Source organism: Hemiscyllium ocellatum, chromosome 12 (genome assembly GCF_020745735.1).
Source record: "Hemiscyllium ocellatum isolate sHemOce1 chromosome 12, sHemOce1.pat.X.cur, whole genome shotgun sequence".
Lineage (NCBI taxonomy): Eukaryota > Metazoa > Chordata > Chondrichthyes > Orectolobiformes > Hemiscylliidae > Hemiscyllium > Hemiscyllium ocellatum.
In genome coordinates this window covers 73,331,973-73,339,797 of record NC_083412.1, presented here as the reverse complement: position 1 = coordinate 73,339,797, position 7,825 = coordinate 73,331,973, and positions in this window count along the sequence as shown.

Here is a 7,825-nt window from a genome sequence, read left to right as displayed (position 1 = left end):
GTAAACTTCAAAGAAAACAGTTGGGTGGGAACAGATAAAAGCTTGGAACTTGGGGTTGACAGGGAGTATAAGAAATCAAGATACAGGAAGGTTTTGGGGTGGGGACGGTTACCCTGAATGACAGGCTGAGCCTGTGACCCACTTTGCAAAGTGTTGTGTAAACCTGATTTGACAGTGTGCATGGTTGTAATTCCGTGAACCCACCTCTATCCCTCTAGTGCTAGATTGGCAAGTGGGGGAAGGGCATAAGATTAGTTGCCAGGGCTTTGGTGCTACATTTGCTGCATCTTCCCTCTGCTCATCGAAGGCCTCCATCCAACGTAATTCATTTCCCCTTCCTATCCTTCCCCCTTTTCAGCTATCTCGGTGTCTGCATCTGATGTGACCTCCGACCTACCTTTCAAGTCTGCATTACATCAATGTCTCCTGTTCTGGGTTGCCTGCAATCCCAGCGGTGACCATCATTCTTGGTGGCACTGCTGGACAAGGGAAGCACCACCTTCTCGCCCTCAGAAGGGCGATTCCATCTCAAATAACAGCAGAAAGCAACCTTATACAAATTGTAGACCTAACAGTAGTGAGACAGAGCAGCCAAACAGCGGAGGTGAGCTTGCCACTGATTCCTACATTGGTCATGCTGGGGGAGGGGGTACTGCAGACAACACTCTCTGCCAGGATAAAATTCAGGCTCATGGAATTTCAGAAATCTTGTGAAAGGTAGAACATGGTGGACAATTGGAATAGAATAAGGGGAATTATCTGGGGAAGCATTGCAAATTGACTTTAAAATAAAGCTAGATTGGAGGAAATGGAGGCAACTTCTCAGAATGGTTTGAAGTAGACAACAGAGCCTTGAGAGTTTTGGCTTCGAAATACCTCTATTCACTGCCTGCACTGATGATTTGAATTTAGGAGAGAAGGAAAATCTCCATACTTGATAAGAATACTGAAATAGAAGCTGTAATAATTTAAAGAACCTGGAGTATTTGTAAGGAATTAGTAAGACAAATATAAGAAAACGAGCATCAGCCAAAACCAGGTGATTCATCAATATATGAAATGAGTAAAAGAAAACAGCAGAGAGAAATCAATATTAATGACTGGAAATGGGTTACATTTAATTTTTTTATGTAAAGATTATATTTTGCATCCTGGAAGTTTGAGTGATGTGAAAAGGCTGAAGGATTTGTGGTTAAGTTTCATTTGATAGTTGCTCAATGAATGATGCATCAAGAGAGGCAAATGAATCCTAGGTTTTATAAGTACATCGGAAATAGGAGCAGGTCATTCAGCCCTTCACACCTGCTCTGACATTCAAAACTATCATGGAGATAGTGAGAACTGCAGATGCTGGAGCGTCAGTGGATAAAGAGTGGAGCTGGAAAAAGGCGGAAAGGATATGGAGATGGTGCAGGAAGATAGAGTTGACATGATAGTTTTGTAGCTGGAGAAAACACAGTAGGTCAAGCAGCATCAGAGGATTAGAGGAATCAATGTTTGAGGTCAGAACCTTTCATTGGGCCTGATAAAATGTTGCAACCTGAAACAACGACTCCCCTTCTCCTCTGATGCTGTTTGACCTGCTGTGCTTTCTCCAGCTACAAAACTATCATGTCAACTCTATCTTCCTGCACCATCTCCATAATTTTTAATTTCCACAATACAGAAAATAGATGCTTTCAATCATCAGTAATGTGATGGAAGGTATCAGATACCATGCTATTAAGTGGCACTTGCTCAGAATTAACCTGCTGTCTCATGACCAGTTTGAATTCCAGCAGAGCCCTCAGCTTCTGACCTCATCCTAGCCTTGGTTCAAATATTGACAAAAGAGCTGAATTCCAAAGGTGAGGTGAAAGTGACAGCCCTTGACATCGAGTCAAGATTTACCGGAGCATGGCATCAAGGATCTCTTGCAAAAACTCAGGTCAGTAAAAATCAGGGAAATTAATCCTCTGGAATCACACCTGGCAGAAAGGAAGATCATTTTAATTATTGGAGCAATTGTCATAGCTACTGGACAGTACTGCATGAATTTGTCAGGGTAGTGTCCTAGGCCCAACCATCTTTATCTACTTCATGAATAAACTTCTCTACATCATAAGGTCAGAAGTAGGGATGTTTGCTGGTGATTGCACAAAGTTCAGCAACAACTAAATTTCATCAGATACTGGAGCAGCCCATGTCTATATGCAGCAAGACTTGGACAACATCTGGATTTGGGCTGAGAAGTGGCAAGTAATAGTCACATTACACAAGTGCCAGACAATGGCCATCTTCACTAGAGAGAATCTAACCATCTACCCTTGACATTCAATGGCATTACCATAATTGAATCCCCATTATCAATATCCTGGAGGTTACCACTGACCAAAAGCTGAACAGGAGGAACCATGTAAGTACTGAGGCCAGATATTCTGCAGCAGGTAACTCACCAACTGTCTCCCCAACATGTCCGCCATCTATCAGGATCAAGTCAGGAGTGTGATGGCATACTGTCTACTTGCCTGCAGGAAAGCAGCTCCAATAACACTCAAGAAGTTTGACACTAGACAGGACAAAGCAGTCCATCTGACTGGTGCCCGTTCTCCTACATTCAACATACATTCATTCCAACTTCAATGCGCAGAGATAACAGCATATACAATCTATAAGATGCACTGCAGTTGCTCACCATGTATCCTTCAACTGCACCTTTCAAACCCCCAACCTCTACCACCTACAATGAAATGAAAACAGATGCACATGAACCTGGCACTTGTAAGTTCCCCTCCAAGTCATACACCATGCTGACTTGGAATTTCAATTATTGCTGCTTCACTGTCACTATCGCAATTCTGGAACTCCTTTTGTAACTGCGCTGTGGGTGTACCTACACCAAATGGACTACAGCAGTTCAGAATGATAGATCTGCACAACCATTTCAGGAGCTATTCGGAGTGAGCAATAAATGACAACCAGTGTTTGCCAAATCCTGTGAATAAATAAAAAAAGTGCTAGCTCAAAATCTTCCCTTTCTCCCATTATGCAAAACACATATCTGCGCTCTAACAAAGTATTAGTCTATGCTCCCAATGCTCCTGCATTTTAAGCCTCACCCATTCTTAAGAGTTGCCTCAATGTCCACTGCCACAGAATTTCATCAAGAAATACATTGTGAACTTTGCATGTGCTATGCACTTCTCATGTTCCTATAAAATAACACTTAATTACAACTTCTGGCATTTTCAGTCTATCCAAAATATTTTATCAATACAGATGGTTTATTTAAAAATATATTTCACTGTTTACATTTATTATAATTTTCAAGCCTTGAAAGGCTTCGTTGGGCTGGGATTTGAAATCTTAATTATATTGCATAATATTGATAATTTCTCCCCTCTTTCCTGGTACAGTCTGGGACCTATGTGCACTTGTATAGAGTCATGAAAGCACTACTCTCAGCTAATAACTAAAATAGAAGCAGCCACTGCATTTTTCAAATACTTGCCTATTCATAAGAAAATATAAGGCATAGTGCATTACTTTTAGAGGCAATGCAACTGCATGCAAAAATATAAAGTTACTTCTGAAACTCATGAATCACAAGGTTTTTACATCTGTTCTGCGTGTCGTCCTCTTCAATCATTTGAGTGCAGTTATGCCATGTGCTTTCAGAATTTACAATGAGATCACTGTCTTCTGGTGTGCAGTGGTGGCAGTCTGTCAAAACGAACATTTATTTTCAGGAAAAAGTTAAACAAAAGTGGAGGCCAAAATTCACAGCATTTTACCATTCGCTACCACTAATGTGAAATGTTAAAATCTCAGGGTAAGAGCAAAACTGTTTACTCCTTTTGTAACTGGCGGCTCTGCAAAATCTGTGTCATCAATGGGATCAATTTCAAACCATCAAAGGTCCATTTCTTTAAACTGACAGTTTAGCTGTCTCCATCGATTTATTATGAGTTCAATTTGATCACCTTCCCTGAAGCATTATCTTTAGGGAGAAAACCAGCTGCTCCCTACTCATTGAGTTTGGTTAATTAAGTATTTTAGTGAATACATGCTGCTGTCTGGATTTTGTGGTCACTGACGACAGAACAGTACTCCTCGCTGACCTCTAAGAAAGTTGCCTGGTGTGCTAGGTGACGTGGGTTTCCCTTTCCCAATGGCAGGTTAAACCTGTGCCAAATCTATGGGATGATTTTTCATGTGTCACAATAATTTCTGCAAGAAAGCAAGCAACCCATCAATCGAACTTACGATTGTTAAAAAAGCACTGAAAATCCTTTTGGTTTTAATTTAAATGTTCAGATAGCAAAATAAATGTTTCAACTGACATAGAAATTAAAATAGCCCTTAATTATTTTAAAATGCATTTCTTTTTATTATGGGGAAATTTGACATTCTATAAATAATAAGGTCAGGTTCTCCGGGCCAATGAGGGTGCTTAGCAGTAACTCATTCAGCAAGGTGCAATCCTTTCATAGATTTGCATGGAAAGATTAACTGTGAAAATGGAATGAAAAGTGATAGTTTCCCATCCCTTGCTGTTTGGCAGTTGGTTGGGGAGCTTCTCCTTCTTGAAAAGCAATAGATCAGAAACAGTATTATCTAAATAGGTGTTATTCTGCATGTGTGGGCACCATGTTAAGTACTGACAGTGGTTATCATTGCAAAATCTGCACCACTGTCATTTGCTGATAATGTACAACTTTTGCTAATGTGTGGTTTATAAGTCCTTCTCAAAGGCACTTTCTAGTGATCAATTAAATTATGCTTTGAAAACTTTATTCATATTGGACGTTAAAGGCAGAAGATATAAGGATCATTTCTGCTTCAAGCTGAATTTAAATGCTATTCCCAGACTGAGACCGAAACACTACAATGTAAACCCATTAACCCATTCAATTCCAAAAAATTACCTGAAATGTAGTCTATGATTAAAGCTAGGTGTGAAACTTCCTGATATATGGGTCCTTGCAAAATATATGATAACAAATCATAAGTTACATGACTTCAATGAGTAAATACACTTCGAAGTCCTAAGACTTCTGGAAGAAGAAAGGAAGTGTTATTGCACATTATCAAAGTGGATTAGGACTTTGTAAATGCTATATGGAGCACAATTATTAAATTGAAGTTTATCTGAGGTTTCTTTTTCCATCAAGCTATTTGATTTAAAAGTGCAATTTATGATAAATTCCAACTAAAATAACAAATGGAAGAGGAGATGTGATGCTGCATGCTGCTTTGGGAATGAAACTTCAAGTTTGATCTTACATATTCAATACAGAGTGATTCACTAAACTCGCAAAAGTAAATTAAAAATCCTTTGTTAAAGCTAACATCTTTTAAGGTATCACTAGTGACACAAATGGCATTAATAAACCATTTACTACATAAATTTAAATTTACTACATAACCAACATACAGAATTTCAACAGAATGAGTACTGAAAACATTTGTGTGTGCATTGCAGGGTTCCCCAGGCAGAAAAGAAATAAATGATCATTTAGATTGAGGGATTTTTTTTGGGAGTTATATTTTCAAGGATAAACTAAGGAAACTCGTTACATCTCTCTGAGTAGTGCCTTGGGATCTATTACATGCATCTTAGCATTCAAAAACAATCATGACTGCTCTTTTAAATATTACTCCAAATATCCATCTGCTGCCTGACTTGCCTGGGCATGTCCAGTTGCCTTCAACTATTCCCTTGTTATTGTTGTTCTGGTGCAAACACAATGGGCCAAAGCATCCCCTTCAGCATGGTATCACTTCTGTGATTCTGCAAATTACAGTGACGGTCCTATCTGCTGGATAATAGCCAGAAATAAACAATTTTGGCTAATACCAACTGGAGACAGGACGATAGTGTTTATCAGCAAAGCACAAACAAGGTGGTAAGCAGGCAGGGAGGGTGCAAGGTTTGGAAAGGCAGCATTGCAGTTGAATAAGGGAGAAAGAACTGATTTCCTTCAGGTCCTGCTAACATTAGTGGTAGGAGGGGGTTATAATATATGGAACTGGTGGTCATAACAAGTCAGAAGAAGCTATCAGGAGTGCGAGGGGAGGGAGTGCTACTGCACCACAAGCAGTGTTGGAAAGGTGCTCCATGCTACAGTCCTCGCCCAACTTTCCATTAGCTTTCTACCCTAATCCGGCCAGTTGGTACTAAAGCAGGACACAGAAATGTATTCTTCATGTGACAGTCCAGTTTACTCAGCTTTATAACTGTGAAAGGCATCCAGGATAGAATAAATCCATCCTCACCCTAAATCAATGCACATAGATTCCAGTATGCAAAAGTATTGAATTGCTATCAAGAAAGGGTATTCCAGCTCATTTTTATTCTTCATTGTCCAGATCTACTAAGGCTGGACATTCAAGCTATCTGAGCATAAAACAACTTTAGGGCTTTCTCGCTGCTTAATTCATGGAATCAAACTGCCAAAGATTACTTTCTTAGCTCAAATATACTTAGAGAATGGTACAAATTATAAGTGTTATGTTCTGAAATTATTCCATCTCCACATTTGAGAGGTAAGATATCCAGCAAATGTTCACAAAGTCATTATATAATTCTATTATGCATTTTGAGACAAATCCGCAGATAACCAGGGATATTCTTCAGCCTGTATAGTAATAATGCTAATACTTCCAAAGCACTTTATTGGCTAAACAGTGCTTTGGGATGCTTGAAGCCTGTGAAAGTTGCCGTATCAGTGCAAGTTCTTAATTTTTCCTTTTTAGGTACTTTCATCTGTAAACAAAAATTGTGGTATCATAGCATTTTCTGAAATTAGTGAGAAGGCAGCCAACTTTAGAAAGACACATACATACACAAACCAATCCAAGATTAAGAAATTTTTGTGATCAGTATTATTACTTTTTTCTGTGAAGAATTATAACCGATAAGGGGTCAGCTGCTATAGAACATTGGAATTACATTCCATGATGCAATGACCCAAGACCACTATTATTTCTGATAAAATGTATCTATACTATAGCTCCGCAGTGGTCTGGCATCTGCAATAGCAACAGTGGGAAACCCAATGTACCAAGAATGACAAAGGGCAGTGTGGGAATAAAATTCTTGACAGTAGCCACCACACAAATGTAAAAGTCACCCTGTCATCCTCCTTAACACCTGTCAATCACTGGAACACAGTAACCACGACACCCTGCTGTAAAAAGGCAAGTACTCTGCAGGCTGCTGATCTTCTTATAAAACCCTCACTGCAGGAAGTATGGTGGACAGGCTACCTGGGAATTCGAGTGCTTGGATAATGTTGCTTATAAGCCTCAACTTAAATAAACTGGTGAATGTTCTCTTGAAAGATGCACTCAGGACTCTCAACTCAATTGGATAATAACACAATGGAATCAACAATAGAATTAACATCCAATTTGTATCAATTCCCATCAGACCAAGGACAGTCATGCTATCTCCCAACTACACTGTTTAGAAACACAAAGCTTTCATTTCTAACCCTTAAAAGGGACAAAGCTATGTTATCCCTCTTTCCCATTTAGGGATTACAATACTGTTAGTTGTTCAGTCTAAGCATGGAGTATTTACCTTCAAATGCTTGATTGACAATACCCTGGGAGATGTCACTATTCCTGTAGTCATCATTGTAGTACACAAGAGCATTCTGACTGCCTTGGGGGCTGCTTTTCAGGTGTTCCAGGCTGCTTTCAATGTATTGGAATGACGGCCTCTTGTGGGGTTCATGTGTCCAACACTTGAGCATCAGCTGGTGACTGTTTTAGGGACAAGCAAAGATGATCACCATGGATAAGGAGAAAGCGAACTTCATTACTTAAAAGAACATCC